A 22,866-nucleotide genomic window follows, 5' to 3' on the forward strand; every position below is an offset into this window, starting at 1 on the left:
GAGTAGCCACTTTTTTGCGTGCGGCAAGGACTGCCTCCTGCCCCTTTGGTTGTATATGGCTAGCCTTTTCTGCCCGGCGCAAGTGATCCTCTTCCTGCTCTATATCAAGCAATAATGTCTTGCGAGCCCCTGCTGTGGACGAAATACACACCCCTCTCACCACTGCTTTAAAAGTGTCCCAGTCCAGGGCCCTGCTCGATGCCGTCCCCCTACTTTCTGTGAAGTAATGCTCAATACCATCTCGGACCTCAGCACAAAACACCGGGTTCAAGCGCCAAGTGGGGATCGCCTGTCGCTGCCTGGTCCACTGTACAGTAACCAGACAAGGGTTGTGATCAGATATCGTCCTTGCAAAATATTCAATATGGCAAGTCAGTTCCTGAGCTTCCGGCGAACATAAAATACTATCAAGCCGCACATGTAAATCATGCAGCACCGAATAGAAAGAATAATCTCTATCCGTAGGGTCATGCATCCGCCAGGCATCGACTAGACCCCAAGTGTTTTGCCACTCCCGCCTCACCTTTGCCAGCCGGTGAACCGCAGATTGAGCCAACGGAGGGTGAGATCGGTCCAAATCTACATCAGTGATTGAATTAAAATCTCCCCCCAGAAAAACCGTGCCAGTCAAGAATGTCGCCAGCTTCCCAGACAATCGTGAGAAGAAAGCGGGTTGTTCTACATTCGGGACATAAACAGTGCACAGTGCTACATCCCTCCCATCTAGTCGTCCTTGTACAGCCACAAATCTCCCCTCTGGATCAATCACCGTCGTCAAAGGCTGAAAGGGAACACCTGATCTCACCCAAACCAATGTCCCCCATGCATATGCGGAATAAGTAGTATAAAACAATTGGCCCCTCCATCTCCTCTGCAGTGCCCGCCCCTCCATCTGATCAATGTGTGTTTCCTGTAAAAAGGCCACTTGAATCCCCCTACGCACTAAATAGGCATGGACCTTGTAACGTTTCGTCATGGAACACAGCCCCCGCACATTCCAGGTGATACATTTCAACCCAGGTCGGGTCCCCATACGTGAGCATGCAACAGCACAACCACCCCATTAGCCCGGTAGGCACACTGACAGTCCCCTTAAGCCTCAAACATCCCCAACAAACCCTCATCCCTCCCCTCCCCAGAACAGGTGCTAAACCACAGTTACCCATCCAAACCCAATCCCACATAATGGGAACTCCATGGTAGCTACCAGAGTCTCACAAACCGCGTGAGGTTGAGGGGGTAGCTCTACACCAAGACAAGCCGGACAGCAACTCCGCCGCCCCTCCTCCCACGCTCAGCATCAAATGAAAAGTCCCCGATCACCTACGTCCCAGAGGAGCCCCCCTCCAAACAACCACAGCTCGCATTCCACTAATCTGTAAAACATTGGAATAAACCTCCCGCCAATGTCTCAAGGCCTACAGCTGCACCCTCCTCCAACGTGCTCCCTAGCTAGGATTTCACCTCCTTACTGTATACAAATGGGAACAGGTAAGGTTCATTAGTCTAGAAGGCCATCCTCAGTCCCCGGAGTAACATGGGGCAGTGAAGTAGTGTGGCTCACTGGTTAGAGGCGGCAGACCCGAGAGCAGAGGACGGCCCGGGACCAGGGTTCGATTCCCGGCGCGGCAGGTTTCTGGACCAGGGTCAGCGGACTCGATAATTCTCTCGCCTCAGTGCCCACTCTGATCAGCGATCACACTCGGCAACTCTGGGCATTAGCTTGCCTCATCTTCACTAACGGCCCCACCAGACCGCCGGGGATGCCTGGTCTCACCCTGGAGATACCCATTAAGGGACCATCTCTCAGGGAAGCCAGGAAGGGTTTCGCAGCGGTCGAAGCGCCTTGGGACCCTACGGGTAAGTAGTGCGCTATATAAATGCCAATACATTTACATTTACATTTACATGGGGCAAGGTCGGGCCATCTTCCTTCGAGCCCTCCGACACCAACTCCTCCGAACCCCGTTGAGATCCTGAGTCCGCCAAAGGGGCAGCGGCCGCTGCTCCCGATATGGTGGAGACCGCGCGGAGGGCCGCCTGCCGTTCCAATTCTGTCTGAGACGTTGTTGGTGTTTGGCTAATTGCCGCTTGTTTTCTGGTTCGTCTGCATCTTCGAGGTTTTGGCCGGGTCTCCCCTGTCCTCTCATTCTCTTTATGGACATCAGTCCCAGCTCAATATGATTCTAGCCAGCTCCATTCGTCATCCGGGGTACTATAAAAGGATGCCTTACCATCCACCATCACCCTCAGGCGAGCCAGGAACAGAAGACAGTACTGTATGCCCTCGTCTCAGAGGGCCATTTTGACTGCCAGAAATGAAGAGCGGTTGCGCTGGACCTCATAGGAGAAGTCTGGGTAGATGGAGACAGAAGCATTATCCACTCGGTAGGGGCCCATTGTTTGCGCTTTCTGTAGGATAGCATCCCGGTCTTTAAAGTGCAATAGGCGTGCCACCACAGGCCGAGGGGGCCGGCCAAGAGCCGGCGGGCGGGCCGGGACTCGATGAGCCCGTTCCAGCGTACAGAACTGCGACAGTCTTTCAGGAGCAACCACATCACGCAACCAGGCTTCCAAGTAGTTTATCATACTGTCCCCTTCGATTTCGTCGATTGCGCCCGCCAGCATCCTCAGCCCTTTTCTCCAGGTGCTGCACCCTCCGCAGCAAATCCCCCACCACCACATCTGTCGCCTTCTGGGCCGGTTCCAGCGTCTCCAAGGTAAGTTCCATTTGCTTGACACGATCCACCAATTTTCCGTGGTCCGCCCGCAACAGCCCCAAACTCGTCGATACCTGCACTATGTCATGGTGTAGAGCTTTCCTTGTGTCCGAAATGGCCTTCAGAATTTGGTCGATCTGCTGTTGTTGTAGCCCTGCCATCTGTGCTCTGGATGGATCTTGGTCCTGACTGTCGGGCAGCTCCTCAGTGGGGTCAGGAGGCATCACGCCCGGTTTTGGCCGTGGCTTCCCCATATCCCAAGCCTCCAGTCACTTTCCAATACGGTCGCCAGCCAGGATCTCACAACGGCTGTCCCCAGAGGTATGGGCGTCGGCACAGGCGGACAGCTTTCGCCAATCAATGCAGGCAGGGGTCCAACAATTCTGGCCTTTCTTCCACAAGTCCCTCAGCGGTTTCAGGGGGACATCTCAGGTGCCCAGGCGCACCCACCCAAGACCTCCGCTGTGAGGCGGCTCTCCAAGCACCACCAGGCGTTGTACAAATGTAGACGAACTACACCCTCAGAGATGGAGCACCCCACCGTGGTAGCCCCCGCCAGGCCGGCTCCAGCCATAAAGGGCCAGCACTTATTTCACTGTCCTAACCTCTGGGCGAATGGTCCTGTGGAGGCCGTTCTTGTAAGCCCTGCGGTACCACCGGCCCTCCAGCACTGCCGCGCTCACCAGCGATGTCCCCTCGGGCGCACAATTTGCCTCAAACACCCCCTAGAGTAGGGGGGATGCCCGTTAATCGGCCATAATCCAGCTCGGCAATCCGCAGGTCAAGGAGGCCCGAGGTCTCGTCCAGCTCCGCAGGTTCCTCAGGAGTCCCGGCTGCGTTAGGCGGGCATCAGCAGCCAAACCCAGGAGTCCCGTCTGCGATCGGGAGGGGCCGCCGGTTAGTCGCTGATGGTCCAGTGGTGGGTGGCGCGTCCCCGCACCTCCCCTATGCCTCTCGGTCTTTTCCCCAGCAGCCCGTCAACAAGCACTCTCTGCCACCTCCACTGGCCGGCGCCTCCTCCTCGAGTCCTCCGCCCGTCCCTAGCACCTATCAGGCCACTACGCCGGTTCCGCGGGGACCCGACTTCTTCAATCCCCCAACAGCCGCAACACTCACAGAAAGGGCTGGGCCCCCGCTGGAACCGCGGCGATGTCCTGTCGCTGGGAGTGCATGCGTGTCTCCGAGCTGGCTGGCCTTACAGGCGCTTGGGGGCCCTCCGCTCTTGCGCCACCACTGTGTGTTGCACGGGCGTCCTTCAGCTGCCACCAGTTCTCAGCTGCAATGTCCCTCGGCGATCGGAGCCCCCCGCGGCACTCCACCATCGGCTCTGGCCACTGTCCAGGCCGTGCTAACGTTGCCTCCAAACGCTGGTGTCAGGTGCACCACATCGGGTCCACCCGCAGCAGCAGCCGGCCGGCCCCCTCTCCGCAACGGCCTCCCAGTCACGCAAGGCAGAGGATGCAGCAGCGGAAACAGGCCTCAACAAGATGGTCGGCGCCCCTCGGAAGGCCGGCAGAGATCCCAGCTCCGGTGCAGCCGGCAATCGCCTCCCGTGATCCCAGGTGTCGCACAGGGATCCACGTGGTCCGAGGGGCTCCCCCGATTCACAGGTGCCGTTGGGTCAGCACTTAAACCAGGATAATTATTGAGGCAAGCGCGGAGCTCTCAGCTCACGTGTCCATGCTCATCGTGGTCAAGCCACGCCCCCCTATTTTTTTATTATTATATTAATATATATATATGTTTTGAAAAATTAAATTGTATGTTTTTTTTATAACTCAAATTAATTATTTTATAATTTTAAGGTTATTTAAGTATTTTTAAGTATATTTTAGTTAAATATTGTTAATATGTCATTAATTTTAAATTATTTTTAAGACATTTTAAAAAAATCGATATTTTGACTAACTATATTTTTTTAAACGATATTTTTGATTCAATATTTTTGTACTTACCTGTTTGCAGATAGGAATTCGATATTTTTGTAATTCTGTATTAGTGTAATCGATATTATGTCAGTGATCCGCATGCATGCAGGTAGTTCTGAACATGGCTGCCTACCTTGAAATTGGTCTACAACATAGGGAGAGCACTTCTAAGCATCTTGTCCCTCAGTTACCGATGTAAACCACACTCTATCTATCAAACTCGGGCCAATACTGGGACTGCTTCTCTTTTCCACAGGTCCATACAACCTTTAATCACAAGATTCTTTAGTACTAATCTTTTGGTACTTCATCGTATTAGGCGTACCAGATACAGAGGTCATTTTTTTCTTTTCTCATTGCTAAAGAAGTGCAACTCCCTACTGAAGTCTACTGGGGGCGCCTTTTACATCTTCCTTTCTTCAAGGCGCAAAAACACCTGGCCCAGGGGTCTAATGCAGGCCCCTGTTGTTCAGGGGCTTCCCCATCCCTTCAGGGGGCCTCTAAACCTTCAGTGGGCCACAGTCAACCAAAGGCCAATAAATATTTGTGAGATATCGAAGCGCTGGGCGCATTGTGCCCCCCCCCCCCCTCGCCCCACCACTTTCAACAACACCTGCACCCAAATATACTTGAGAACAGCCTTGGAAAAGAGACGCGTGTCTTTGATGAGTGTTTAGGACATGGGAAGAAGGAAAAAAGGCACAGACACTACCACTGGAGCAGGACGCCAATCATTGACCGAGAGGTAACACACCGAGACTGTAACAGGGAACACCGTAACACCTGAACAGATACAACATTGCAGAGAGGGAGTGAAAACACCTACACCTTGGATAGGGAATGGTGTGAGGTTTGTATCCTGTGGGAAACTACATCAACTGAGAACGAGAGGCATTCACGGTGACGAAACTACATCAATAACTAATAACAATTGATTACTCACAACCCATGGACTTTGTCCTCTCTCTCTTCCTCTCTCTTTCTTTCTTTCTGTCTCTTACACACACAGACACAAAGACAAATACAATTATCATGATCCCTACGGCATCCTCCATTGGATCTATCCAAATTCGGATCACTCAGAAACAACAAAGTAGCTGATCCCACACACAGGCTCTACTGAAAGTTTGAATACGCATCCCCTTTCTTACCGCCTTTTACTGGCACCAAGCACAGCTCTTGGACAGGCTTACCACCCACAAACACACTGATCAAACACATGCAGGTTTCACAGAGGGTTGCAAGACCACCTCTGTAGAGTATTCAAGCTTGGGATTGCCCACAGACACACTGATCACCCAAACCTGAGACTCATTTGCCAGATACACACAACCACACAACAGCATGGTTGTATACACACAAACACGCACAGACATACGGAATGTCTGAAATCCTCTGCTTCCCTTTGATGCCCCTCATTTTTGGACTACACACCAGCAACAGACAACAGAAAGGTGGAAGATTGAAAAAAAACAGACAACTCCCTACGGAAGCAGCTTCACTAAAAAAAAACACAGTCTGTAGACAACTATGTTCACCTTACTGCCAGTCAACAGTGCTAGGATGCAAAGAAATTGGCAAACACTGTGCTGTACAAAAACTTAACAAACTGTACAAAAACTCATAAGATAACAGAGCATTACACTAATCCTTGCAGTCGAGAGGTGAACACAGGGCTGACATAAGCACATAGCACTGTTACTAACACAGGCCAAGCCAATGAATTTTGAAAAGCTCAGCTTGCAAGTGCTGACACTTCTGCCAGCGTGATTCAGCTGAGATAGAATTCCTCAACACCAGCTGGCAACACACCAGAACCTTGACTGCAGACCTGGAATCCCAGAAAGGCGAGGGTATTTCATACAACTAATGAGATTGCGCTGTGATACACAGCAGAATACACGCTAGCACATTTTACAAGAACATTTTAATATGTTTCCAAAGTTTACAATTGTTGGTAACTATATTATTTATATATAATCTGTAAATGTAAAGTCACCAGTGGCGGCTCCTCCGCTATGGCGGAGGACCGTGCCCCTCCTACTAGCAGCCTCAAAACTTTGAAAAATAAAACGCTAATAAAACGGGTTTATTATTGTTATCTTTTTCTTTCCTGGGCGAGTCTTGGAGGTGAGGCCATCACGTGGCAGTCATGAGGGGGAGTGGTGGGCACTGCTATCAGTGATAGTGTCTGTTTGGCCGCCTGTCTCAGGTCAGCCAAACCAATATGTGCTCTGAGATGTCTCCACCCCAAGCCGCGTTGTCGGGTTGGAGACAGCAGGTACAGGATCCCAGTCTCCCAGTCTCACTGGCAGTGCAAATCCAGGGCGCTCAACCCAATCCTGGCGCTGCTCTCATTATGAGAGCAGCATCTGGATTGGCCACAGGGGAGTTCGGGAGCCTTTGCCTGCAGTGGACTGGAGCCAGAGAGCAGGAGAAGATGGGCGATGCGGCAGGTAAGTCATTTTTTTTGTTTGTATTTTCATCGTCGTTCCCCGCCCTACCACTTTGCCCTGACACCAGCCACAACTGAGAGTCACCAAGGCCCAGCTATAGAACTCGACTGACATTAAGAGATTGCAACACTGCATGCTGTTCAAACACCATTTATTCCGCTGACCTTGTTTTTTTTGTCTTTGCTAAGTGCTGTATTGATCTCAGTACTTTACTCTTGTCGAAACCACGCATTTACTCTAAGAAACAATGGACGTTAATGTTACATTTGCACACCACTTGCTTCTAATACCTAAAAGTGCTTGGAGTTGGTAAAAAATGTAGAATGGCCTGTTGCACTAAGACAATCATTACAATGAGTAGCAACAAATGGGATTGTCCTGAATGTGGTTTCTACCAAAATAATGATGGTTAAATATCCACCTGTGATTCACAATAGCAACTACCCAGATTTCACCGCAGCAGGCAGACGTGGAGTTGAGAAGAGTGCATCAGTGCTCCCCTACCTAGGCACACCTTGACCATGCTGGCAACCGACATTGTTGAGTTGATATTTGTGCAGGTCAACATTCTTGATTTCAATATTTTGATATAAAATCCTTGGAGTCATAGCTTTTGTGTGGTTACTGGGGAGGCAGCACAGAGCTGGGCAAATGTACATCTGGGGAGGCAAAATAAAGTTGTAGACTGGTACTTAACGCTGACCCAGCTCCTTTTGAATGAATAATGAATAAAGCATTTCTATAGCGCATGGCTAATCAAAAAGAGTGTCCCGGCGCTTTTCAGTATTCCAAAGGGGAAAACAGGAGATTGTTGCCCTCACATCCCACACCATAGGAATATCTGGCAGGCATCACACACCTAGACCACTGTCTGTCTAAACAGTGAGGCAGAAGTTCTGGGTCACCAAAGAGGGTAGTTCAGGTGCAGTCTACCAGCCCTTGGGTACAAAGCATTCTGGGAATTCGAAGTCACTTCCCAGCAGAAATGGAGGAAAAGCCTTGCAGGATCCCTCAATAAAAAGAAGTTTGGAGCAAGATTGAAAACCTAAGTGACTTAGGGCCCGATGTAGGTAGCCCTTTACCGGTCGGAAACGGCCGAAAATACTGATTTTTGGCCGTTTCCGATCGGTAAAGGGCTACCGAGATGTAGGGGCACATTTTCGGTAATTTTACCGAATCGGTATCATTACCAAATCGGTAAATGTACCGATTCGGTAATATGTACCGAATCGGTAAAATAATTACTGATTCGGTAATATTTACCGATTCGGTAAAATTACCGAAAATGCTATGTAGGTAGGCAATGTACCTTCTGCACATGGCTTACAGAATCGGTATTTTACCATGGAATACAAATCCATGGTAAAATACCGATTCCGGTGTGCATGCACATGTGTGCATGCACACCTATGTCATGTGACAGGCAGACCTGCCCTTAGGGCAGGTATGCCTGCCACATGGCACCTGTGCCTGTTTTGGGGGTGCCAGAGGGTGTCAAAGTGACACCCCCTGCACCCTTGTGAATTCTTTAATTACCGATTCGGTAAATACCGAATCGGTAATGCCTAATCATTCCTATGGGCTTCAAAGCCCATAGATGAATGGGCATTACCGATTCGGTATTTACCGAATCGGTAATTAAAGAATTGTTAAGGATTCGGTAACGAATCCAGATGTTGGGACCTACATACCATTTACCGATTTTGAAATACCGAATCGGTAGGATTCGGTATTTTAAAATCGGTAAATGGCATTTACCTACATCGGGCCCTAAGGCCTAGATGTAGGTAATAGCAATTTACCGAATGGTAAATACCGAATTTTACAGATTCGGTATTCACTATTCGGTAATTGCTATGTAGGTAAAATATTCTGTAAAAATACCTAATCTGTAAGATTCGGTAATTACCGATTCTGTAATTACAGAATCGGTATTTGCCATTGATTCCTAGGGGCCTTGAAGCCCATAGGATTCAATAGCAAATACCGATTCTGTAATTACAGACTGGGTAAAATTACCGATTTTGCAAGGGTGACAGGGTGTCACTTTGACACCCTGTTGCACCCCTGTTTCTGGCTTGTGTGCCATGTGACACACAGACATGCCCTTAGGGCATGTCTGTGTGCCACATGGCACAGGTGTACATGCACAGATGTGCATGTACACTGGAATTCGTTATTTACCATGAGATAGTATTCCATGGTAAATAACGATTCGGTAAGGGCCTGTGGCACTGATTACAGTGCCACCTACATCTTGATTTACAGAATCGGTATATTTACCGATTCGGTATTTTACCGATTCTGTATATTTACCGAATCGGTAAATATACCGATTCTGTAAATAAAATGCCCCCTACATCTCAAAAGTCAAATACCGGTCGGAAACGGCCGAAATCGGCCGTTTCCGACCGGTATTAAGGCTCCTACATCTGGCCCTTAGTACACTATTGTTCGAATTTAGTGATGGACAAATATGTTTCCTTCTTTAGACAGGTGTCCCTGGCTTACACGTGACTGCTGCTGGCACAAACTCCCCCTCACTTTATCCTAAGACTCCGAGAGCTGGAGTGAGAAATAGGGTGCTACAATTCTACATATATTTTGAAATGGGCAGGGGGAGTGGGGCGGTGGGTGGATGACGACTAGAGAGATGGTGAATGAATGCAAGACATTATAAAACAAAAGTTCCGATTGGCTGTTTGGTTTTCTAAATGCATAGGGGCTGATTTATGAGGCTGTTGCGCCTCTTTGCGCCGCAATTGCGACACTTTATTTGACGCAACTGTGGCGCAAACAATGCGCCCTATTTACAACGTAAAGCACTGCGCCATAAGGAGGCGTTCCTGCGCAGGGGGGGCGTTCCTGCGCAGGAACGCCTCCTGAAAGTGGCTGAGTGAAATCTATGAGATTTCACTCTGTCACTTTCAGGGCAATGCTGCATCAAAACCCTGCGCCTGCTTGAAGCAGTCGTAGGTCTTGACGCAGCATTGTGCAGATGGTGTACCCCGAGCCTTGCTGAAGCAATGCGCCACATTTCCGGCACAGATGCGTCACGCATCTGTGCCGTTTTTGCACCATGGTGCGCCGCATTATAAATGCGGCTCACCATGGGTGGCGGAGCTGTGGCGCACTGTGGCGCACGTTAACTGGCGCATCCCTGGGGATGCGCCAGTAAACATAAATCTGCCCCATAGTTTGGGGAGACCTTGGTTTCACTTGAACTGAAATGTCTTGGATGAGCTATTCCCCTCTGAGATATAATGAAATGTTTCTAAAGTAGTTTAGGTTTTACTCTTGAACGGAATGGCTTGTATTTTGTCAAACCAAATTCCCTAATGCTTTTTACCCCGGAGGTAGGGTACCAAACTATTGTAGTTAGAATATTGTCTGACATAAATATTGTTTATAAAAATATGATTCTATAGAGTTAATAACAGAAAATCAACACTGAAGAGGAAAATAATTTTGTGAACGATTATTAGGACCCAAAGGGGCAGATTTGTTAATTTTTAGCACAATACAACTTTGCCCGAGGAGAAAAAAGCCAGTGCAGAGAAATATTTATTAAAAATTGCCTTCTGCTGCTGCCATGCCCTACTCTGGCGCATAAACACACATGTAATGCATGACATGTTTGGAGAAATAATAACATTCCTCCAAATCAGCTCCTTTAGCAAGGAGTCATAATTCTTCTTTTGCTCTTTTTTTGCAAAGAACATTGGGGCATATTATCAAGGAACGACGTTAAAATTATTGCCGCATTAGCGGCAGGAAACTACTGCTAAAGCGGCGATAATGGGCTTGATAATATGCCCTTGAGAATTCCAATAGAAGCCCACGTTCTGGTGGTAATGGGTTTCTATTGGAATTCTCTACGGCATATTATCAAGCCCATTATCGCCGTTCCTTGATAATATGCCCCATTGTGACTATCTCAGTAAATCGGGTTTGCGTCCAAATGAAGGGTGTTTGCATTTTACACCCATGTAACGCCCCCTTGACGAAAAGTGATAAGGAGGCGTTCCTGCGCAGGGGGGGCGTTCCTGCGCAGGAACGCCTCCTGAAAGTGGCTGAGTGAAATCTATGAGATTTCACTCTGTCACTTTCAGGGCAATGCTGCATCAAAACCCTGCGCCTGCTTGAAGCAGTCGTAGGTCTTGACGCAGCATTGTGCAGATGGTGTACCCCCGAGCCTTGCTGAAGCAATGCGCCACATTTCCGGCACAGATGCGTCACGCATCTGTGCCGTTTTTGCACCATGGTGCGCCGCATTATAAATGCGGCTCACCATGGGTGGCGGAGCTGTGGCGCACTGTGGCGCACGTTAACTGGCGCATCCCTGGGGATGCGCCAGTAAACATAAATCTGCCCCATAGTTTGGGGAGACCTTGGTTTCACTTGAACTGAAATGTCTTGGATGAGCTATTCCCCTCTGAGATATAATGAAATGTTTCTAAAGTAGTTTAGGTTTTACTCTTGAACGGAATGGCTTGTATTTTGTCAAACCAAATTCCCTAATGCTTTTTACCCCGGAGGTAGGGTACCAAACTATTGTAGTTAGAATATTGTCTGACATAAATATTGTTTATAAAAATATGATTCTATAGAGTTAATAACAGAAAATCAACACTGAAGAGGAAAATAATTTTGTGAACGATTATTAGGACCCAAAGGGGCAGATTTGTTAATTTTTAGCACAATGCAACTTTGCCCGAGGAGAAAAAAGCCAGTGCAGAGAAATATTTATTAAAAATTGCCTTCTGCTGCTGCCATGCCCTACTCTGGCGCATAAACACACATGTAATGCATGACATGTTTGGAGAAATAATAACATTCCTCCAAATCAGCTCCTGTAGCAAGGAGTCATAATTCTTCTTTTGCTCTTTTTTTGCAAAGAACATTGGGGCATATTATCAAGGAACGACGTTAAAATTATTGCCGCATTAGCGGCAGGAAACTACTGCTAAAGCGGCGATAATGGGCTTGATAATATGCCCTTGAGAATTCCAATAGAAGCCCACATTCTGGTGGTAATGGGTTTCTATTGGAATTCTCTACGGCATATTATCAAGCCCATTATCGCCGTTCCTTGATAATATGCCCCATTGTGACTATCTCAGTAAATCGGGTTTGCGTCCAAATGAAGGGTGTTTGCATTTTACACCCATGTAACGCCCCCTTGACGAAAAGTGATGCAAAGCAGCGCAAAGCGCTATTTGGTGCAAAAACAGTGCACCTTTTCAGTGCAAAAAGCTTTTGCACTAATCGGTAAATACCATTTCAAGAACGTTGCCGCTTTGGGACACGTTTCATCATGTTGCCCCAGCGGAAAGTCTTAATAAATATTCACCAATCTGTATGTCAGATGATATTTCTGTATACCTTATTGTGACATACAACCTTACCTTGTGTTCTTGTCGTGTATGGCTATTACCTAACTGTTAGACCTGGCACCTTGGCGTGAGTCTCCCTTCCACTTTTTGCTGATGTGCCTCCGATGTTTTTCTGGTTTTCCGATACTCAGGGCACTGCGCCACGGCTGATCCGTGCCGCAGTGCAAGTGCCCCCTACTGTAAACTGTACATACGATTGGTATCCATGATTGGTGCATTGGATTTACTGTTAGTCCCTAGTAAAGCGCACGAGGGAGTGCCGGGGCTTGTAGATGCCAATACTGCTGGTGGACCTGCAGCGCTGGTTGCGCCACCCACCTAAGCAGCCGTAAAAATATGTCTGGGAACTGCGACCGCAGAACCCGCGTGCGGTCTCGTACTGTCACGCTAGCTGGGCAAGTGTCCCCACTTGCCAGCCCCGACCCTTCCCTTGACTACATATTAGACACCCCTATGGTAGGCCTGCGGGCAGGGTGCTTTGGAGGTGCAAGGTAGGACAAGCCCTGATGTGCGTGGCCTGTCCTGGTAGTGACTTACAACGAAGACCGTAGTTCACTACTGAAGGCTACCTGCTCCATTAGGCCAGACTGAGCTGCGAGGATTATTACGACCTATAACCCTCGCAGGCTCAAGGAGCATGGTAGTGAGTCATGTTTAGTATGCCTGAACTCAGGATAATGAGATATTTCTTGTAGTCAAGTTTATTTCGGTATCCTGGGTTTGCAAATGCTACTTTTAGGAAGCTAGCATTTGCTTGCTTAACCATTTCAGTTGCCTCTGCCAGTATGTGTATCCGACTGTCTGGGATGTGTGAGTGACAGGGCTGGAGGGATGACAGGTGGTGAATGCGCAGATTACACCTTAGTGGGAGGTAGGAGTGCCTCTTGACTCGAACTGTCACTGTGCTCGGCCACCACAATGCTGGCTCCACCCTCCTGGGGAGCGGCGGATGACTCTGCCGGCACCTGGCCCAGGAAGGGCGGAGCCCCCATCAACAAGGTACTCTGGCCACTCCTGTCCGGACAATGCTGGCTCCACCTCCTGTGGGGCGTCTGATGCGCCTGCCCCTCACACTGAAAGCGGAAGCCGGAGTACACCCGCCGGGGTACTCCAGAACTGAGAGTGGCTATGCAAAGGCCCCCCTGGCCTGCGAGAACAAAAGAATTGGCCTATAAAAGATGGAGCCCTGCTCCTTGAAAGTTAGATCCAGTTTGGGCCACAGAACGACTCTGCCCTACGAGAAGGACCGCGAGAAGACAAGGAAGGGTGCTGACTCTTGCCTGTGTCTGGTGCCTTGCTGCTGAAGGAGAGGAAGACAATAAGACTACGAAAAGACTATTGTGCTACTTGTGCCAAACTCGGCAAAGAGATCTCCAAGGGCTTGGAACTGAACTTGCCCCCTGACCAGCGTCCCAGGACCAGTGGACGCTACCCCCTTGGAAAAGCGACTGCGGGTGTTGACCATCGCCGCGGCACCGACAAAGAGGAAGCTCCTCTAAGGCATCCAAACCCTCCCGACCACCGTGACCGGGGCCCAAAGCTACAGCGGAAGCACAGTGAGGACCAGCCGCCGCTGGCCCGAACATCGTGACCACAACTGCGCTGGGAGCCCGAGAGCAAAGCAAAGGAGGACCCGTCCGGTCCAAGCTATCGAGGCGACTGCATAGCGAGCCGTCCCTCACCTGCAAGGACAGACAGTTGCCCTACGAGAATCCACAAGGTCGGTAGCCTGCCCGACAGCCCAGCTGTGAGCCCACAGCTGCATCGACATTTGGTTGGGTACGTCCTGCACTTAGGGACCGTACTGCCACTTGTCACCGCCACACAGCCGCCGTCTCCAAGACCGGAGCGAGCAACAAGGAAAGGACCGTGCCGCCACAGAGCACCGCTGCCCCGGACGACCAGTGACCTGCTCGGCCGAAGAGCCGCAACGATCAGCGACACCGGGAAGGCAACGCGACGTGGGACAGATCCCCTGGAAGCCGCTGGCTCCACCAAGAACTTTGTTCAACGCCGGCCTACGGGCCCCAACGAACTACAATAAGAACTGTGGTAACCTAAAAGCTGATATCCTGCAACCGTATCCGTAAAGTTATTGACTGTATTCATAAGCCTGCGTAAAGTTTATATAAAGAGATATATTTTTACAAGAATACAGTCTGGTCTCGTTGTGTGGTGGGTTGGTTGTAAAGGTGTACTGTTGCAAGTGTTTAACCCTATGTGCCCCAAAGATTAGCCTAAGACTGCTTAAGCCACACTACCTAGAGGGTAAGCAGAGGTTGTCTGGAAGGTAACCCTCAGCCCTGACGAGGAAGAGAGAGTCCCTGCTTGACGCTAGTGTTTCACTGCGCCAACTAGAGCCTCCCCCTTCCTACATTGGACGCAGCGGTGAGGATTTTTTCGAATTTACACTTGCAATAGTTATACCTGAGCTTCTGACCGCTACACAGGGATTACGGTACAGTTACTAAACCACCGACTTGGCTTTTTGAAAGAAGATTCCGAGTGCAGAAACCATGCCGGGCACAAAGAGCCTGGATGGAGCAGAGTCCACGACCTCCGAGGTGTTGGAGGTAGAGTGGGACGCCGCAAAGCTGGACAAATACACACGGATGGAACTGAAATTTTTCTGTAGGAAACTCAAAGTTCCGCACGCTGGCTGCAGAAACAAGCCGGAGCTCTACAAGGCCCTGAGAGCCTGGGTGGAGTCCAGAAAGACCCCGGAAGAGCAAGACGTCCTCGCCGAGCAAGATACGACGGAGGAGCAGAATGCGCTTGGGGACCTGATCGACCTGGAAAGGCAGGACAGCGAGCACAGCTTGGGTAAAGGCCTGTCGCCAGAGGAGCTGGCGGACAGGAAGGAAACCCGGAATCACGAAAGAAAGTTGGCAGAATTGAAAATCCAGCTGGAGCTGGAAACAAAAAGAATGGCGCTGGAAGAACGAAAGCACCAAATGAATTACGAAATCAAAATGAGGGAGATGAGTCTCAAGGAGAGAGACTTGGATCGGCCTCCCTCTGGTGGCAGCACATCGCCAGTGCAGGTAGAGTCAAGAGTGCATATCCCGAAGGACGTAGTCAAGGAGTTCTTTAAGGGGGATGACATAGGACAATGGTTTAGGGCATATGAGGTAGCCATGTCCTCCCACCGGGTCCCTGAAAAGGATTGGGGAGCGGGGTTGTGGGGAAGGTTCCTTAGCGAAGGGAGAGATACCTTGCTAGATTTGCCCGTTGAGAATCAGAGGTCCTATACCCACATGAAAGAAGCTTTGTTGAACAGGTATGGGCTTACCCCTGAAATGTATAGACAGAAGTTTAGGGGATGTACTAAGCGGCCTGGGAATACGTATGTGGAGTATGTGACTTACTTTTGCAGAGCGCTGGATGGTTGGGTGAAAGGTAACAAAGTGAATGATTTTCAAGGTCTCTTTGATTTAATTGCATGGGAGCACTTGTCTGATCACTGTTTTCCTGAGTTACGCCAACACCTGATCGATAGCAAGCTGTCCAACCCGAGGAAGCTTGCTGAAGAAGCGGACCGCTGGCTCAGCACCAGGGTCCACAAGGGTCCCGTGGGAGATTCCGCCAAGAGTGGGCAGGGTCCCCAGCAGAAGAGTGGGGGGGACAAGGGGGGAAAACAGAAGGGGTTCCAGAAAGGCCCCCAAAGTAGTTCCCAAGGGAATCCGCAGCAGGGTTCTCAGCCTCCCCCACCCCCGAAGCAGAACGGGGCCCCGACAGGTAAACCTGTTCCAAAGGGGCCCTTCAATTGTTTCAAATGTGGCGAGCCTGGGCACATATCGAGTGACCCCAAGTGTCGCCTATTTGGAAAACCCGCACCCACTGGTGCTCCGCCCCGACAAGTGACTAGCGTTCACCTGGGAGAAGAAATGATGGTCCCGGGGGGTGGAGATCCCGTTCACATGACCCTGGTCTCGTTAGGAGACAGTGAGATGATCCCTACGAGCTACCTGCCCTCTAACACTAAGAAATATGGGCAGGTGGTGATCATCAATGGCAAGGAAGCTGAGGCTCTTAGAGACACAGGAGCCAGTGTGACTGCAGTGAGGCAGCACCTGGTGTCTCAAGAGCAGGTTGTACCCCATGCCTACTGTAGGGTTAGCAACGCTGATAATTCTGAGAGTCAGTGTCCGATGGCTCAAGTTCCCTTCGAGTGGGGGGGGGTCTCTGGTACTCTGCAGGTCTGTGTGAGAAAAACCATGCCTGTTGACTGTTTGCTAGGGAACGACTTGGAGCACTCCCCTTGGGAAAAGGTGGAGAAAGCGACTCACCTGCGGATGGTGGGTCTGCCTGACTGGGCGTGCGTGACCACCCGGTCGATGGCAGCCAGTAAGGGTGATCGAGAGATCCTGGGGCCTGATGGAGAGGCCCAGGAACCGGCTTTAGGGAGAAGGCGCAGGGGGCGCGGGAAACCGGCCCCTGAAGTTCCTACGGTCCAGGAGGAAGCAGACCTTGAGGGGGATGCCCTGGAGCCTACAGGGGAACAGATCGCCGAACTGGGGGACCTGCCTGAGCTGACCCATTGGCAGCAAGAAGGAGGACCCGCCAGGGAGGAATTCTGCAGGGAGCAGAAAGAATGCCCTTCTCTCGTGGGTATGCGGCAGCAGGCTGCAGACCAGGCCAATGGTGGTCAGGCCAAAACACATTACGTATACTGGGAGAACGACCTCCTGTATTCGGAGCCTAAGGCTGCTGAACCGGGGTCAGCCCGTGTGCTGGTGGTACCCCAGAAGTTCAGAGCCTTCCTACTGGGTCTGGCTCATGATGTGCCTTTAGCAGGACATTTGGGGATGGACAAGACCTATGACAGGCTTGTCACCCACTTTTACTGGCCCCAAATGCATAAGAGTTCAGATACTTATTGCAGAACCTGTCCGACTTGCCAGGCAAGTGGGAAGACGGGAGGGAAGAACAAGGCCCCCCTCCAACCCTTCCCTGTGGTCGGTACGCCATTCCAGCGAGTGGGTATTGACATCGTTGGGCCTCTGGACCCCAAGACAGCCATGGGCAACAGGTTTATCCTGGTCTTGGTGGACCATGCCACCCGGTACCCTGAAGCCATTCCTCTGAGGACAGTGACGGCTCCCGTGGTGGGGCGTGCACTGATGGGAATTTTCTCACGAGTAGGATTCCCTCTAGAGGTAGTGAGCGACAGAGGGACCAATTTCATATCGAAATATATGAAATCCCTTTGGCAGGAGTGTGGCGTAACGTATAAGTTCACCACACCCTACCATCCCCAAGGTAACGGGTTGGTTGAGAGATTCAACCGAACCCTCAAAGGCATGATCATGGGCCTGGAAGGTCCGATGAGGCGTAAGTGGGACGTCCTCTTACCATGCCTGCTGTTTGCATATCGCGAGGTACCACAGAAGTCCCTAGGGTTCAGCCCCTTTGAACTGCTGTACGGCCACCCCGTGAGAGGACCACTGAGTTTGGTAAAGGAAGGCTGGGAGCAATCTCCCAGGAAACCTCCCCAGAATGTATATAGCTACATGCTGGCCTTCAGAAACCAGACCAGGCGCTTCAGACAACTTGCCGAGGCAAATCTGGAAGCGAGCCAGGAAGAAATGAAGCGGTGGTACGATCAGAATGCCACTCTGGTCGAGCTTCAACCTGGACAAGAGGTGTATGTCCTGGCCCCAGTGGAGCCCTGTGCCCTTCAAGATAAGTGGACAGGACCATTTGAGGTTGTGGAGCGGAAGAGCCCCGTGACATACTTGGTGGACATGAAGACGCCCAGGAACCCTTTGCGGGTCCTACATGTCAACCGCCTCAAGCCCCACTTGCGAAGGTCCGAAGTGGGCATGTTGTTGGCAACCGATGACGGAATGGAGGAGGAGTCAGAGCCTCTCCCGGACCTCTTGGTGGCCTGTGAGAAGGATGGGTCAGTGGATGGAGTTAACCTCTCACCCTCCCTGACCGCCGAACAACAGGAGGACTGCCGCCAGTTGCTGGGGCAGTTTCCAGACCTGTTCTCCCTGGTTCCGAGTGTCACAGATTGGTGCGTCCATGATGTGGACACTGGAGACAGCTTACCGGTGAAGCATAAGGCTTACCGGGTAACTGACAGGGTACGGGCCTGCATCAAGGAGGAGGTCTCCAAGATGCTTGCCCTCGGGGTGGTTGAGTCTTCCAGCAGTCCTTGGTCCAGCCCCGTGGTCTTGGTTCCGAAGGCTGCTGCGCCGGGAGCCACACCCGAACTACGGTTCTGTGTGGACTACAGAGGACTCAATTCAGTCACGAAGACTGACGCGCACCCCATCCCCAGAGCTGACGAGCTCATTGATCGGCTAGGGGCTGCCCGGTTCCTCAGCACGTTTGATTTAACGTCTGGGTACTGGCAGATCGCCTTGACCGATGGGGCAAAGGAGAGGTCGGCATTCTCTACACCAGATGGGCATTTCCAGTTCCGGGTCATGCCATTTGGATTGAAGAATGCCCCTGCCACCTTTCAGAGATTGGTCAACCAGGTGTTGGCTGGACTGGACGAGTTCAGTGCCGCCTACCTGGATGACATCGCGGTGTTCAGCGGCACCTGGCCCGAACACCTGCGACACCTCTGGGAAGTGTTGATGGCCCTGCGCAGAGCAGGCCTCACAATCAAGGCAAGCAAGTGCCAGATTGGGCAGGGTTCCGTGGTGTACTTGGGACACCAAGTTGGGAGTGGCAAGGTAGCCCCCTTGCAGCCCAAAATCGAAACCATCCTGGCTTGGGAACCCCCCAAAACCCAGACTGCAGTGAGAGCCTTCCTGGGGCTCACTGGGTATTACAGGAGGTTTGTCAAGGGCTATGGCACGATTGTGACCCCCTTGACAGAGCTGACTTCGAAAAAGCAGCCCAGGAATGTGATTTGGACTGACACCTGTCAGAAAGCTTTCGACACCCTGAAGACTGCCATGTGCACGGCGCCCGTGCTCCTGGCCCCTGATTTCTCCAAAGAGTTCATTGTGCAAACAGACGCTTCAGAGCATGGTGTAGGGGCTGTTCTTTCACAGATGACTGAGGAGGGCTTTGACCAACCCGTAGCCTTCATAAGTCGGAGGTTACTTCCACGGGAACGTAGGTGGAGTGCAATAGAGCGTGAAGCATTTGCTGTGGTCTGGGCGCTGAAGAAGCTAAGACCCTACTTGTTTGGGTCTCACTTCCGAGTTCAGACGGACCACAGGCCCCTCAGATGGTTGATGCAAATGAGGGGTGAGAACCCGAAACTGTTGAGGTGGTCCATTTCTCTACAGAGTATGGACTTTACGGTGGAACACCGCCCTGGCACCGATCACGCCAACGCTGACGGTCTGTCCAGATTTTTCCGCCTTAGTGATGTGGAACTCCCTGGGGAAGGGTAGTTCCCCCCACATTTCAGCTGGAGGGGACACATGTTAGACCTGGCACCTTGGCGTGAGTCTCCCTTCCACTTTTTGCTGATGTGCCTCCGATGTTTTTCTGGTTTTCCGATACTCAGGGCACTGCGCCACGGCTGATCCGTGCCGCAGTGCAAGTGCCCCCTACTGTAAACTGTACATACGATTGGTATCCATGATTGGTGCATTGGATTTACTGTTAGTCCCTAGTAAAGCGCACGAGGGAGTGCCGGGGCTTGTAGATGCCAATACTGCTGGTGGACCTGCAGCGCTGGTTGCGCCACCCACCTAAGCAGCCGTAAAAATATGTCTGGGAACTGCGACCGGAGAACCCGCGTGCGGTCTCGTACTGTCACGCTAGCTGGGCAAGTGTCCCCACTTGCCAGCCCCGACCCTTCCCTTGACTACATATTAGACACCCCTATGGTAGGCCTGCGGGCAGGGTGCTTTGGAGGTGCAAGGTAGGACAAGCCCTGATGTGCGTGGCCTGTCCTGGTAGTGACTTACAACGAAGACCGTAGTTCACTACTGAAGGCTACCTGCTCCATTAGGCCAGACTGAGCTGCGAGGATTATTACGACCTATAACCCTCGCAGGCTCAAGGAGCATGGTAGTGAGTCATGTTTAGTATGCCTGAACTCAGGATAATGAGATATTTCTTGTAGTCAAGTTTATTTCGGTATCCTGGGTTTGCAAATGCTACTTTTAGGAAGCTAGCATTTGCTTGCTTAACCATTTCAGTTGCCTCTGCCAGTATGTGTATCCGACTGTCTGGGATGTGTGAGTGACAGGGCTGGAGGGATGACAGGTGGTGAATGCGCAGATTACACCTTAGTGGGAGGTAGGAGTGCCTCTTGACTCGAACTGTCACTGTGCTCGGCCACCACAATGCTGGCTCCACCCTCCTGGGGAGCGGCGGATGACTCTGCCGGCACCTGGCCCAGGAAGGGCGGAGCCCCCATCAACAAGGTACTCTGGCCACTCCTGTCCGGACAATGCTGGCTCCACCTCCTGTGGGGCGTCTGATGCGCCTGCCCCTCACACTGAAAGCGGAAGCCGGAGTACACCCGCCGGGGTACTCCAGAACTGAGAGTGGCTATGCAAAGGCCCCCCTGGCCTGCGAGAACAAAAGAATTGGCCTATAAAAGATGGAGCCCTGCTCCTTGAAAGTTAGATCCAGTTTGGGCCACAGAACGACTCTGCCCTACGAGAAGGACCGCGAGAAGACAAGGAAGGGTGCTGACTCTTGCCTGTGTCTGGTGCCTTGCTGCTGAAGGAGAGGAAGACAATAAGACTACGAAAAGACTATTGTGCTACTTGTGCCAAACTCGGCAAAGAGATCTCCAAGGGCTTGGAACTGAACTTGCCCCCTGACCAGCGTCCCAGGACCAGTGGACGCTACCCCCTTGGAAAAGCGACTGCGGGTGTTGACCATCGCCGCGGCACCGACAAAGAGGAAGCTCCTCTAAGGCATCCAAACCCTCCCGACCACCGTGACCGGGGCCCAAAGCTACAGCGGAAGCACAGTGAGGACCAGCCGCCGCTGGCCCGAACATCGTGACCACAACTGCGCTGGGAGCCCGAGAGCAAAGCAAAGGAGGACCCGTCCGGTCCAAGCTATCGAGGCGACTGCATAGCGAGCCGTCCCTCACCTGCAAGGACAGACAGTTGCCCTACGAGAATCCACAAGGTCGGTAGCCTGCCCGACAGCCCAGCTGTGAGCCCACAGCTGCATCGACATTTGGTTGGGTACGTCCTGCACTTAGGGACCGTACTGCCACTTGTCACCGCCACACAGCCGCCGTCTCCAAGACCGGAGCGAGCAACAAGGAAAGGACCGTGCCGCCACAGAGCACCGCTGCCCCGGACGACCAGTGACCTGCTCGGCCGAAGAGCCGCAACGATCAGCGACACCGGGAAGGCAACGCGACGTGGGACAGATCCCCTGGAAGCCGCTGGCTCCACCAAGAACTTTGTTCAACGCCGGCCTACGGGCCCCAACGAACTACAATAAGAACTGTGGTAACCTAAAAGCTGATATCCTGCAACCGTATCCGTAAAGTTATTGACTGTATTCATAAGCCTGCGTAAAGTTTATATAAAGAGATATATTTTTACAAGAATACAGTCTGGTCTCGTTGTGTGGTGGGTTGGTTGTAAAGGTGTACTGTTGCAAGTGTTTAACCCTATGTGCCCCAAAGATTAGCCTAAGACTGCTTAAGCCACACTACCTAGAGGGTAAGCAGAGGTTGTCTGGAAGGTAACCCTCAGCCCTGACGAGGAAGAGAGAGTCCCTGCTTGACGCTAGTGTTTCACTGCGCCAACTAGAGCCTCCCCCTTCCTACACTAACTAATCTAGTGCTTAAAACATTGCCAGAAATAAACCGAATGCAGGGGCAAAGTTGAGTGTCATTGTTATAATAATAATGCTCACCCGGAAGTGTTCCTGCTTGTCTACTTCACACATCTTAGTTTTATTGGCCCTGTAAACACATACGTCAAAGGGGAAGGTGACTTGTTCCTGCAGTGCACCTGGTATTATTTACCAAGTGCGTGACTTTGAGAAAGGTGTGGCTTCTGTAAGAGGAAGAAAATCTATTGTTTAGATAATAGTCACTGCACACTGGTCTTCATATGAACTACCCTTCATTAACACATTCATCCCATTGCAGTCTCAGCACTCTGTGGTGCTTTAGCTAGACCTGTGCCATACAAATGGCATTATTTACATACATAAATGCATTCCCTCTGAGCAGGATAGTTTATCCAAACAGCACTTAGCAGCACATCAATTTACAATAACCTTAATTATATGTAATCCCAAAATGTGAGAGCTGTGGCATTTGGGTGCATTAAAAGCCGCAGAGGATATGCTTATACCACAAAGCACAATTTGTTCCTGGTGCCTGTTTAACTCCTCTTCCTGTCTGTGCAAGTCTGAATGGACTATAATGCAGGAATATTAAATGTCCTCCCCTATCCTGAAC

The 22,866-nt window shown here is 51.1% G+C and overlaps 1 protein-coding gene and 1 pseudogene across 1 annotated transcript in view; one reads left to right on the forward strand and one right to left on the reverse strand.

The window, feature by feature from the left end:
- Nucleotides 1-22,866, reverse strand: part of TMEM233 (transmembrane protein 233) — a 200,576-nt gene that overhangs the window by 93,374 nt on the left and 84,336 nt on the right. The gene's annotated exons all lie outside the window — the stretch shown is intronic.
- LOC147679367 (uncharacterized) overlaps nucleotides 7,096-22,866 on the forward strand; it is a 54,565-nt pseudogene continuing 38,794 nt past the window's right edge.

The sequence above is a fragment of the Lissotriton vulgaris genome, chromosome 11 (assembly GCF_964263255.1).
Source record: "Lissotriton vulgaris chromosome 11, aLisVul1.2, whole genome shotgun sequence".
Taxonomy (NCBI): domain Eukaryota; kingdom Metazoa; phylum Chordata; class Amphibia; order Caudata; family Salamandridae; genus Lissotriton; species Lissotriton vulgaris.